Source organism: Gopherus flavomarginatus, chromosome 2 (assembly GCF_025201925.1).
Source record: "Gopherus flavomarginatus isolate rGopFla2 chromosome 2, rGopFla2.mat.asm, whole genome shotgun sequence".
Classification (NCBI taxonomy): domain Eukaryota; kingdom Metazoa; phylum Chordata; order Testudines; family Testudinidae; genus Gopherus; species Gopherus flavomarginatus.
The window spans coordinates 32585784-32598985 of NC_066618.1; the positions used below are offsets into that span (position 1 = coordinate 32585784).

General features: G+C 42.2%; 2 protein-coding genes across 4 annotated transcripts in view; one reads left to right on the top strand and one right to left on the bottom strand.

Moving 5' to 3' along the window:
- Positions 1 to 1988, bottom strand: part of JCAD (junctional cadherin 5 associated) — an 83647-nt gene extending 81659 nt beyond the window's left edge. For all 3 annotated transcript variants that reach the window (XR_007772465.1, XR_007772459.1, XR_007772458.1), the window contains exon 1: positions 1823 to 1988. The gene's annotated coding sequence lies outside the window, so the exon portion shown is untranslated. The remainder of the gene's footprint in view (positions 1 to 1822) is intronic.
- LOC127044377 (uncharacterized) overlaps positions 1 to 13202 on the top strand; it is a 564702-nt gene that overhangs the window by 362987 nt on the left and 188513 nt on the right. The gene's annotated exons all lie outside the window — the stretch shown is intronic.

The following is a 13202-nucleotide window of genomic DNA, read 5'->3' on the forward strand; positions in this document are numbered from 1 at the left end:
TGTTAAAGCACCATGCCCATCTATGGTGCTGTATATATAACAACATTCAAACAGTAGAAAAAGAGAAAGGCTGGCGATGCTATCGACCAGTTTTGCTGGAACCATCCTCCCTCCATAACATTCATGCACATTTGAGCTTCTCCTTTCTTGGGTAAAGGAGCTTACAGTAAAATATACTGGTTCTCTGAACATACGCATCATCATCAATACAAAAATAATACAACACACACTCCTCTGGCAGATTCCCATAAATATCTTCCATAAAAGTTCATTTTTCCACATGAACAAATTGTAAGTATGTGGGGGTTTTTTCCTTTGAATCTTGATACGGAAATTACAATTCTTGGCACTAGCCTGTGAAGTTAAAATGACATCAGCTTGACTTTCTAGACTGAAATTTTATAGTTGCTGCCTAACCACATTTCTTTGTCCTGAGAATATTCACTCTCCTCTTGGCTGCCTCTTTAATATGGCTTACTGTTCATGGGTATCATTAAAAGCTGTGCATGTGTATTCACTATAATTCTCTGTGTTCCGTACCACAAAGCGAGCGGTGGTACGGAGTGATAAAGCTGCATTTCTCTCTACAAGACAAAGAGGCACTGTCAGTTTTAAAGATGTGCGTGGTTTTGCCAACCTAATGGCTTTATACTGGCATTGCATAGTCTGTGGCATGAGAAACCTGACTTTGCTACCCATCTCAGGACTGCTTCTCCTTAGGACCAGTGGAGTCCAGGACATACAGTGGGAGGTGACGCATGTTGGGGATAGTGGGGGCAGGTGATGACCACTTACTGTATGAATACAGCCCACAGGCTGAAGCCACTCTACCAGCTATCAAACAGAGAAAAAGGAAACTGGAAGAGAGGGGGCAGTGGGAAAGTCAGCACCGCAAAATGTGGATGGGCTGGAGGATTCAGAATGCCACCTGTAACAGCATTTGTTTGGTGTTGTGTGCAGTTAGGGAGAACACAAAGAGCAGGCTAGTGAGTGGCAACATGAAAAAAAATTAAACAAGCAATTATCTCAGTAATGGACACTGCCAGTATTTTCAGATGGTATGACCACTGATTTCCAAGAATGAAGACCCTAAGGACTGATTTCATGCCCAGGATCTGTGATAATCTAAACTGTGGGGGAGAAGCAAGGCAGGTACAATTTGTGCAGTTCAAACCTCTGAATACAGTTCAAGCTCTGTTTGGAGCACTACGTTTCATGCCTGATTTCAGAATCAAATAGGGTTTCAAGAAAGAGATAATGATTTTTTACTATACCACGTCTTTGAAAGCAACACAGCACATATAAAGGCACTTAATTATCTGGCAATACTGCATCAGAAATACTCCAGAATAATAGCTCTGTTGTTATTTAACAGCACTAACATACACTGTAAACATATCCAGTGTGATCCTAGAGTGCACAGCTTTTGCATGGAGATTACACTGATCAGACAACCCTGGGAGTGGACTCTACTTAACATTCAACAAAACAAATCAGGTTCTAGTTTAGCATTAGGCTGACTCGAACAGAATAAAATCCAGTTTTGTTACTGCACCAAATCCTGTTTTATCTATTCTCTAAACACTCAGCCTCTTTTCCATGTAACAGAGAGAGAATCAGTGCTGCTCTCCTCTCTCCATGTAAGCTTATCATTTCATCATTTCACTCCTGTTGTAGTGAAATAGCCACAAAACCAGATTAACAGTTAAAGAATGTGAAGCCATTTGCCAAATGCTTCTTGCTCTATTAGTAGCAACATTTTTGCAGTTTTCACACAGAGACACACACAGAGATATATAAACAGATTGCAGGAAATTTTTACCTTGCATGCAAACAGGAGAGATCCTGGTTTCCTCTCATGGATCAGAAGTAGGATAAAAAAACCCCACCAAAACCCTAACAGACTCATCTGCTGAGAGTTCTCTAAATCCCAAGTCTGCTTCAGCTAGCGGCTCTAAGTTTGTGCTCTGAATAGAGGCTGTGTTATTTTAACCACAGGATTTCTAGTCATGGGGGAGGAGAGATGGATTAGGTACGTTCGCAGTCTAATACTTCAGGTTTACCTCAAGTGAAATTAACTACTCTAAGCCTGATGTAAATAAGAACTTCTGAGATATAAATTTCAAGAGCCCTCAAACCAATTATGCCTAAACTAACATGTTAAATAACTGTGGAAAATTCCAGAGGAATAAGATAACATACTTTTGTGTTCTTTCTTAAATAAAAGGCATGTGTGGAATTTCATGTTAGATACTGACACAAGTGAGACACAACAGATGAACTCTACAGACTAACCTATTTAAGGTACAGTACCTTATACAGTAATGTTCCCAACACCTGTTAGGATGTGTTTCATTAGACATCAGAGAAATTTGATTGATCATGACCCATGGCAATTACATAGTTAGATGTAATATTTCAGTAAAGCAAATAGCATCTTTTTAGAATAAAAAGCAACATTTGTAAAGGGGCCTCACCAGGCTCTCCAGTTTTGTAGGTGCATAGGTGATAGTCAGCAGGAGCAAGCAGATAACGAGAGCTCTTGAAACTATCATTTGCACTTGCAGACAGCTCTAGCCATAGTTAAATGCAGGAAAAAACTTGTGCCCACAAAACTTAAAAAAAAAAAAATCAAGCTGAAAAGCTGTATTCATTGCCTGGTTTCTCATAACAGACACAGTGGTAAAGTATCATGGTTTGGCTAGGCTAAGTGACAGACTTCAGTGCTCACCTCAAAAGCAATGATTTACAAAAATTTCAGCCAATAGGCCTCCTTTCTGAGCTGAAAGTCATTTTTGTAAATAAAACATGCCCTTGAATTTTGGACTTAACAGAGGGGAATCATTTGCATGGAAAAAACCAGTGAGAACAAGAATACACTCCAATCTGTCCTTGACAACAAAAACACCACGAACAGAAATTCTGCTCCATTTTAAGTAAACTTGAGATCTAGAAATAATATCATCTTACATTTACATAATGCTTTTCATCCCAAAGCATTCCTAAGTGCTTTAAAAGCATAATTGACTCATTTGTAAACTATCAGCAGACATCATTTCACTCACCACTAAAATATAGCCGCTGCTGGGGTGAAATGCAGAAGCTGTTTAACAGAGCACAGGAACGTTATCCCAAAGTTTAGGCTAGGAAGTGGGGAATAACATAGCCAGCTGAAACTACAGTAGGGTTAGGCAGGTAGCAAGTACTGTAATTACCTGAGCTGGAATTTGGCCAATATATCAGTGTCAATCTCCTAACTCTTGTGGGGTATGGGGTCAAAACTTCAGCTAGTGTAAATTGGCAGAGCTCCATTGGCTTCATTGGAATTTATGCTGATTTACAACTGCTGAGGATCAAGCCCAAGTGCCTCTTTAATGACTACCAGCCGTCAAGAGCTGCTTTACATTTCATCCACATGAGCTGTCTAGTGACAAAATGCTTCCTAATAACATGCTGGGGCATTTGTTCCATACACACTACACAGGAAGTACCACCTTCTGACTCACCAACCCTACTTCCTGCACCAAGCACTCTGCATTTCCTTGGAAGCCTCTCTTCTTCTGACTGAGCCAGCCTCACGCAATTTAGCTATTTTTTTTTGGCTATGCCAATTTTGCATTTGGAACAAAAGAGGCTGTTGGAACTCTAAGCATTTGAAATGTGAACCAGGCAAGGGCATATACCTAAACCAGAAAATACAATGATCAGAATCCCCAAATTGATGTAGGATTTTGTGATACTGCTATTATGGTCCATCCTACTCTCTGCATTTTCTCCCAGTGAATCTCCACCTAATCTATCCCTTTCCTAATCCAGACACCTCTTTATTATTACCACAGTCACAGGAAAATCCATGTCATTGACACTTTCTGGAACAGCATGGGCTTGATTGTCCCTGATCTCTCTATAGGCCCTCAAAAGGGGAGAGGGTGCAAGGAGCTTTCTCATTCCTATATTCGCTGCACAGAGAATAGGTACAGGAGCAGTCCCTATAATCTCAGACCAAGGTCTCTCCCTGCTAGCATCCCCATATGCACTAGTCACTCAAAAGTCAGTAGGACAGAAGTGGATCTAAAGGTCCATTGACTACACACCTGCTACTGGAGATAGCTGGGAGCATGAGCCTCACCCTCTGAAAGTGGGGAGGGCGCTACAGACTCATCCCCTGCATTTTGTGATTCTCAAGACACGCTTTGACTTCCAGTACTATTTGAAAGCTCCACCGGGCTGGTGCTGTTCTGCATAATCTAAACATGTGCCTGTGCCTTAATGGCCTGAATTTGCAACTAGGACACATGCCTTGTTAATGAGGTTATTAATTTTTCCCTCTTGGGTTGTATAGGCTATCAACAGTCACTCCATCTGGCACTGTGCTGCTATTACAGCACAGACCTGAAAGCTGCACGCTGCTTCCAAAGCAAAGTGCCTTTTACATACTTTCATAGGGCTATTCCCATCCATCCAACCCTAACATTACAGACCATGGCTATTTTCTGAGCTTAAACAGCAACAAATTAGTGTCCAAATGCGAGACAAACATTCCTCTCAGAACATTCATTATGTTGCTTTGAAACATATGGACTGTTAGCAGCTCTAAAGAGAGCCTTTGGAAGCCTGCATCCTTGTCACTTAGATCACCCAGGGCACTGGGTGTGGTTAGAGTAGGAGTGGGTTTGGAAGATGAGAAGGGATCACTTGTATCTGTAGAGAACCTTATGGGCTAATGAGGTAATTAGGTCACCAGATGAATAGCAGGGAGAAGAAGGCAAGTAGGATAAAAGGATGAGCCATGGAGCCTGAAGGGAGGTTTCTATTAACTACTGCCATGTTAGTATTGTACCTGGGGCAAAGGGAGCAAATGATAATGAAGACATTGCTGACAGTACTCTGGTGAACTATGTATGCTGTTTAATTCACCTACAGGGCTTACCAGCTAGGAATTCCGGGAGGTAAAGGGGAAACCCATTTACAAGACAGTCCTACAAGCTGCTGAAATCAGCCAATTCCCACTGAAGTCTATATTATAATGTGTCCTATATTTGAATATTTAGGAATTATATTTTGCATTTCAGTCATTGACTAGAGAAACATGGATGACAAATGAAAGGAAATATGAATTACAGTGAGCTATGTTATCAAGCAATGGCATGTCAGCAGAAATGCCCACACTATCCTCACCCTCTCTGGGTGAAAAGGATGAAGGGCTCATAGCAGACTTTGTTGATAAAAACACACAATGGAGAACAAGGATGGGTGCACCAATTTTGCTTAATTTGTCAGTCTTGTAAGGTGCATAGACAAAACAGTCATCTGAAGAAGGAAGAAGTTGCTATAAGTAGAAATGCCAACCCAAAGTGTTAACAAAATCACACATTAGGCCCCAATAATCATGAGAGTGTCTTAAAACCATGAGATTTAAAAAACATAAAATAAAATTGAGGTATTTTTTATTTGTTTGTTTTTTACCCTACAGGGTACACTTGGGCCACATTTTCAAGCTTTTTTCTGCAATTATGGGGTCTAGACTCTTACTTTTATTTTAAAAGAAAGCTGAGTTCCTCACATAATCAAAGGACTCCAGAGGCTGGGGCTTAAACATACACACACAGCAAACAACCAAAGAATCCTGATTTAAAAGGTGAGCGTTAGCAACAATGCAAAGCCATTAGAAGAACAGGATTGGTTTTAGTTGATCAGTCCTGGGTCACTTTATTCTAGATGGCAGCCATAATAATTTTTTTAAAATTTATTTTAATTTTTAAAATTTCTAAAATTGCCCTTATCACAACTGTCTCTAAGCATCTGAATTTAAAAAAAAATGAAAACAACAGCCAACTCCCTAGTTAACAGATATTAACTAAAACTGAATAGGTTATGCAGCAGAATTTCTCATTAAACACAATATGCTGTGAACATCCTCTCAGGGAAAAGCCAGGGAAAACAGGTGGACCTGAAGGTCAACTGACCCAGGCTCTGTCAGACCAATGAGGAAAACAAATTCCAGAGTCAATAGCCTTCCAATGAAAATGCCCTTCCATTATCCCTGGACATTCAAATCTCGAGACTCTTATCGCAAATGCATTGACTGATCTCAATAGAGCAGAGAGAGAGAAGCAGTCCACAGATAGCTAAGAGTCAAACCGTACAATGTTTTAAAATCAGTAACAATACTTTTAATTGTACTAGGAAGTGAACAGGAAGCCAGTGTAGTCTCTGAAGCACTGAGTTAAGGATGCCCCTTATGACTTGTCCCACTAAAAAAAAACTCTGCCTCCTGCACTGGCTGTAGCATTTACACAAGCGATTGTCAAAGCGCCGTACAGAGCACATTGCACTACTCCAATGTGGAGGGTCACAGGGTACTGGGTAACTGTGGCAAAGCCCACAGATCACAGAGAAACTGACACCAATACTATGCTAAACAGATAAAGAAGGTCCTTCTTCCACCACTGTCCCCTAGGACTCCAGGGACAATCGGAAAGTCGGAGACTCCTCATTTGTAAGCCTCTTTGCCAAGGGAAGGACAAACATTCTGTAAGGGGCAGACCCCTTCCCCTGTAACATACTATCCCCACCTACCCAACCAATATCATTCCATCTTAACTAGAGCAAATCTCAGCCAGCTCACTAGCTCTCCCAGCCCAGCAGTGGGAAAACACAGACATCATGCTATCCAGGTGCACAGAGAAAGAGACTCAGAACTACGTGTACTGTAATTATGCAGCATAGCAGTAGCCATGTAGGTCCCAGGATATTAGAGAGACGAGGTGGATTAGGTAATATCTTTTATTGACCAATTTCTGTTGGTGAGAGAGAGAAGCTTTCAGGTTTCTCTGTGTGAGCTCAAAAGCTTGTCTCTCTCGTCACCAGAAGTTGGTCAAATAAAAAAGATATTACCTCATCCACCTTGTCTTTCTGTACTGGACATGGCAAGAGACTCACAGCAGATTGCTGGAGGGAAGCTGACATCTTGTTTGTCTTTCTCTAGGGAAACATGAACTATTAAAACCAACCAAATGAAACAATTTACTAAGCACTAGCATCAATGTGTCTTATGAATGCCTTAAGGATGGAGCCACTCAGCACAGGATAATGACTGTTATGATGGCCAGGACATTCAGCACTAGGCCAGACTAAAACTGAACCAGTTCAGATGAGATATTGGGGACATGCCAGGATGGCCTGAATGCCACAACTATTCCCAGTTAGGTCATATTCTGTGTTTCTGGTGTACTGAGCATCTCAATTAATCTATTTTTAAAACAGCACCTCCTGAAATCCCATTCAGATAACACAGCCACATTGCCCCCCGTCCCCCTTTTTTTGTCTTAAAGAGCAAAAAGGGTGCATTGTTCAAGTAAATTAGCTTAACATAATGACACCCTCCTACCTAGGCTAAAACACAGCCAGCTAACATGGCTTCAGACACGTACACAAATACACCCTTGTTGCCCTTTAATACAGGATCTTAGCTCATGCTGAACCCAATACCTGTCCAGAGCGAGCCGTGCTGACAAAGGCTTTGTTCCATCATTCAGGCAGGTATCAGTTATGTAAGTGAGACGGGGAAGAATTTTAGGGATCTATGATGGTGAGTTCCAGGATTCCACATAGGAATGCAGGGCTCCTCTGTTGAGTCACCAGAAGATCTGGTGCTAAACCGCCATCCAAAGATACAGAGTAATTCTGGCTGACTCATGCTATCCAGAAGTTCCTATAGGTTATAGGAAGGTTTGGAGCATCTCTCTGGGGCAGAGGAAGTAGGCAACTGACACAGAGAAAGTCCTGCAGGAAAGTCCTGGGAATAGCCAAGCCTGAGGAGAATATTCAGACTGATGGCTTGTCTATGCCTACAGAGCTGCTGTGGTGCATCTACGCCGCTGTAGCACTTAGTGAAGATACTCTCTATGCGGATGGGAGAGCTTCTTCTGTTGGTGTAGGTACTCCACCTCCCCGAGGCGCTAGCTATGTCGACGGGAGTAGCCTGATGGGACGTAGTGCTGTCTACATCAGGGGTTAGACTACAGCTCTCAGGGGGTAGATTTTCCAAGCAGTAGGAAAACAGACACCATTCTGTCTAGGCTTAGTTCTTTCCATGCCCCCTGAGTGACATAGTTAAACCAGCATAAATTTGTAGGGTGGCCCAGGGCTGAGGCTTGTGTTTTGTTCTGTAATTGGAATTACCAGTAAGGAAAAGGGTACATTTGGCCTGTATATGATGTGTAAAGACTGTTCAAAGCAGGGTGGGAATTTTGCTTGCTTAGCTGGCTCTTTTGACAAAATTAAGCAGTTTAGAGAACCTGACAGGGAAAATTTATGACTTTCCCCAGAATGCCTTAGGATAATATGTCTTTACTGCAGAGTTATTTCAGGCTCTTACTCTAGTGTTGACTGGAGCTGGGAGAATACCTGATTTTTCAGTTCAGTGGCAGTTCTGAAAAATTGCAACAACAACAACAAAAATTAAATTCATTTGCATCAAACCAAATCTGAATATTTGGTTGATCCAAAAAAGAGAGCATTTGAACCTGGATCTTCCCCCAGTGAGTTCCGTAACGAATAAAGGTGATAAGAGGGTAGTTGCTGCATCTCCTCCTCCAGCCATTTTGTGAGTGACAAAACTATTCATGTCATATTTATGAATAGTTTCAAGTGAACTGAAAATGCATTTTTCATCAAACTATTGGTTTGAAAAATGTTGCCCAGCTCTAGTGTTGCCCCAAATCCCATTCCTGTCCACACACCAAACCTCTCGCTTGAGTTTGGTGGCGCTGTCAACCCAAGCTAGTGGGCCTCGCTGGAGGTATAGGCTAGAACTCAGGTGCAGCTTTCACTCAGGCTGATAACCCACTCACTTTGTAGTGAGGATGCAGGCTAAATTACTCAAATACTGATAGTCCTCCACTGCTTTCCCATAATTCCCCCTGTGTGCCTAGAAGGACAGATAAATCCTTCCACAATTCATTGGGAAAGAATCATAGAGTGGCTTAGCCGCACAAAGAACTCTGGCCTATGCCTCCAGAACTCCTAGTGATACATAGGGGTGAGTGCAGCACCAGTGAGGACACAGTAACTCAGGTCTGGCTTTGCAGTGGGTGGTTGCTCATAGCTGGCTTAGGCTGAGCTGGATGCTAATCACCTGAGTGAACTGTGCAGTGAAGCTGTACCCTAAGGACCAGGGCAGTGCCAAGCAGATCTCCCAGAGGAATGGGAAGCATTTATGTTGCTTTATACTTGTTTTGGACTTTGAGTGCCCCAGAAGGGGTAGAACAGTAAGAGACCTAGCCAGCAGGCTATGTCTCTGCAACCCAAAAGACAGTGGCAGCTGAGCGTCCAGGAAGAGAGTCAGAAAACTCAGGCGATGTGTCTGCTGCACAGCACAATGCTGAAAGAGGGCGCTCTGGTAAGGGTGCACAATAACAAACATTTTTGATTTGGGTAGGTAGAAGAAACAAAGGGATTTAAGGAGGTGAAGTCTGTGGACTCAATCATGGATCACGAGGCAGGAAAAGGGGAGCTCTTGGATTCAAGGAAGGAAATGACCAAAGACTTGGATTTGCTTGTACTTGAGAGGGTAACTTGGCCCTAATTTTTTTTAATATAACAATACCTTATTATAAGTTCCTGTTGTAATTTGTTCCAGAAGTGACTTCCTATTTGTGGGAGGATTTCAGTTAATATTAATATGCTGAAAAAGCTACTGTTTTATTTTGGCACATGGTCCTGGCCAGCTGTGAGCACTTTACTATTACTTTTAAAGGTGGGTGGCATGTATTGCCTACATCCTGTTGAAGCTTCTACGTTCCCCTTTAGGACAGAGAGGTTCTGTACATATCTATGACTTATAGTTATGGCTGCATAACAACTTCCCTTGCTTTCTGGGGAAGTCCAATGTTAGGCAATCAACATGGAATGGTGACTGTTATAACTTGGAGGTCTTGTCTTTGCAACATTTCATAGCCAGTGTTGTTCTATTATTTCACACTGAGTCCCTACACGGATTTGTGGGGAGCCAGCCCATTTAATAGTGGTGAGAAGGATTTATAGCTCATTCAGTGTCTAGGTGTTTGTTTGTAGAGCTTGTCAGAAATTTTCCAACAGAGCGCTTTTCTGTCAAAAATGCTGAGTTGTCAGAAGTGAAACATTTGGTGGAAACATGTCTATTTTGATGAATCTTTCAAGGGAATATATGCAGGTTTCAAAACTTGCATGCCACACAGACAGCTTCCTCTCAGCAACTTGCTTAGCTCCGTGCCAGCTCACCCACCCATCTCCTTGGCAGCCTGGAGGACTGTCCCAGGATCAGGTAGTCCAGGACTTACAGGGTCAGCGGCTCTAGTGGAGCCTGCCATGCAGACTGCCCCAGTGTCAGAGACTCAAGGGCTTCCAGGTCCCCTGACATGGAGCCTGGGGCTGGCAGACGAAGTTCTCATAGGATTTACAGGCTCCATAGTAGGAGAGGAGAAGCCTGGGGAGAAGGATTGGGTTGGAATTTAGGCTGTATTATTATTTACCTCATTAATAGAATCAACTGCCAAGAAGAGGGCGAGTTTGGTCTGACAATGTGTTCAGACTCTCAATCTTGCCTGCTCCCATAGTCCTGTGAGGAAGGTACTATTATACCCATTGTACAGATGGAGAAACTGAGGTAGATGGAGGCTACAAGATATTAGACCTGTTCTTACTCCTGTCGAAATTCAGGGCCTTCCAGGAGGGGGTGGAGAGCAAAAGGGACAGTTGTAACCTGGCATATGAGTTTGACTCACTTGCCCCTCTAGGACTGAGGGGTAGCCAGGCCAAACTTGAATGGCACTGTGACCCCAAAGACCAGGTTGCAATGCCAGGAGCAGGAAGTCAGGCCCAGCCCCATAGGCTAGGAGCTGCGACTGCAGGGTGAGCACAGGGCGGGCTCATTCCCCACCCCCCATTGGTCCTTCCCTCAGTGGTAATTTTTTTGGAAGGATAGGGGCCTGGTAAGAACATAAGAACGGCCATACTAGGTCAGACCAATGGTCCATCTAATCCAGTATCCTGTCTTCCGACTGTGGCTGTTGCCAAGTGCTTCAGAGGGAATAAACAGAACAGAGCAATTATTGAGTGATTCATCCCCTGTCATCCTGTCCCAGATTCTGGCAGTCAGAAGTTTAGAGACAACCAGAGCATGGGGTTGCATCCTTGACCATTTTGGCTAATAGCCGTTGATGGACCTATCCTCCATATTTCAGATTTTGCCCCAGGTCTCTCAGAACCTCTGTGCAGTCCTGCTGAAATCGGTAAGATTTTTGCCAGCAAATTGGGATTAGAACTCCCAACTCCCAGTCTGTGTTGCAGCTAGTCCACCAAGTTCTCTCCCTTTTCTTATAAATGTTTCACCCATCTGTTTATTATTAATCATTTGTAGGAGGTTAGGATGGAGCTGTACAAATAATGAAGCTTTCAGTTTGCTGGCAATTCTGAAAAAAATCAGGGAAAAAATAAGTTCAGGTTGATCCCAAAGTGATTTTTTTTTTAATTTTTGACAAATTGATGTTTAAAACAAATAAAGAAACAAAAAAGCCTCCAGTTGAGCAAAGTGTTTCATTTTGATTCTGAGCTTTTCAACTTAAAAAAAAATTAAAGGAAATTTCAAAACAGAGCCATTTTGAATCAAAAAATTGAAATTTTGTTTCAAAACTGTTGAAACAAAATGTTTCATTTTTTTGGAATTTTTTTTTCCTGACCAAAACAATTTTATGAAATTGACATGATTTTGCTCAATGTCACTAAATCAGCATTTTTCGCTGAAAAAAGTTGCAGTCAAAATTTTTTACCTGGCTCTAGTTGGGGCCCCATTGTGCTAGGCACTGTACGAATACACAGTAAGAGCCAGTCCCTGCTTTGAAGAGCTTAGTCTAAATAGAGAAGACAGAAAAAAAATGGGAAGGCAAATGGGCATGGAGAGGTGAAGTGAATTGTCCAAGTTCACACAGCAGGTCAGAGGAATTTCCCTGATTGTTTCCTGCATGAAACTTTGCCTACTGAAATCTAAGTGCTAGCCTACCGTCTGTCTGTCCTGGGTGTTGTTTTCTCAACAGTTTGGTAAATTTTTGCTTAGCTATCACAGCAAGACAGAAGACAACAAAACAGTTGATATGGGTGGGGAAATGAATGCAGGCTCAAAATTTTAGCCCATACTTCTAAAAAAAGTATCTATCTATCAGCTGCAACATGAGGTGTCCTGCTTCTGGCTACTTATTTATATTACAGTTGGCCAAACTGCTGACTAGAACATGGCATTAATCTGACTGAAGATAGTGCTGAGGGGAAAATATAATTAATAAAAAAGCATAATGAATTAAACACAGAGAAAGATTACCACCAAACCTACACTATCAAACCAATGTTTACCTCCCACACTGCTAACAAAGCATTCGGTCTTGCTGAAACAAAAGATTTCCCATATTAACTGCTACAGTCTCCCTTTGTTTCATCTGCTAAAGAACTTTCTCCCTGCTGTTAAACTACCATCAGTTTGGAAATCCTGGCAATATTTATTCAGAAATTATCCAACATTAATTGAGTGGAAGTGAAATATCCTATTGCACCTCCATGGCTGAAGAAGAAGCTGAATCATGCCTTTCCTCCACCCAAAATACGGCAGTATAGATCACCACCTCAGTACAATCTTAAACTGGGGGCAGAGTATAACAGCATGACCTCAACGCAGTGTTGGTGCCATTCCTCCTGAGAGGGGCAGAATGCCTCCCAGAACTCTCCCAGCGAAAAACACACAGATTGCTCCACCCCTTTCATTAATGTCAGGATCTGGTTTATGTCATTTTCTTTGACACAAATATGGCTCAACCAGGGCTAAACAACATACAAACACAGCCCAAAAAACCAAAAAAAATTACCAAGGATTAGAGCAGACTGCAACACATGCAGAGGTTGTGTCCCTGATCATCACAGCTAATAGCCATTGGTGGACCTTAGCTAATTCTTTTTTGAACCCAGTGATACTTTTGGCCTTCACAACATCCCCCGGCAACAAGTTCCACAGGATGGCTGTGCGTTGTGTGAAGAACTTCCTAATGTTTGTTTTAAATCTGCTGCCTATTAATTTCATTGAATGACCCCTGGTTCTTGTGTTCTGGGAAGGGGTAAACAGCGCTTCCTTAGTCACTTTCGTCACACAATTTGTGATTTTATAGACCTCTGTAATA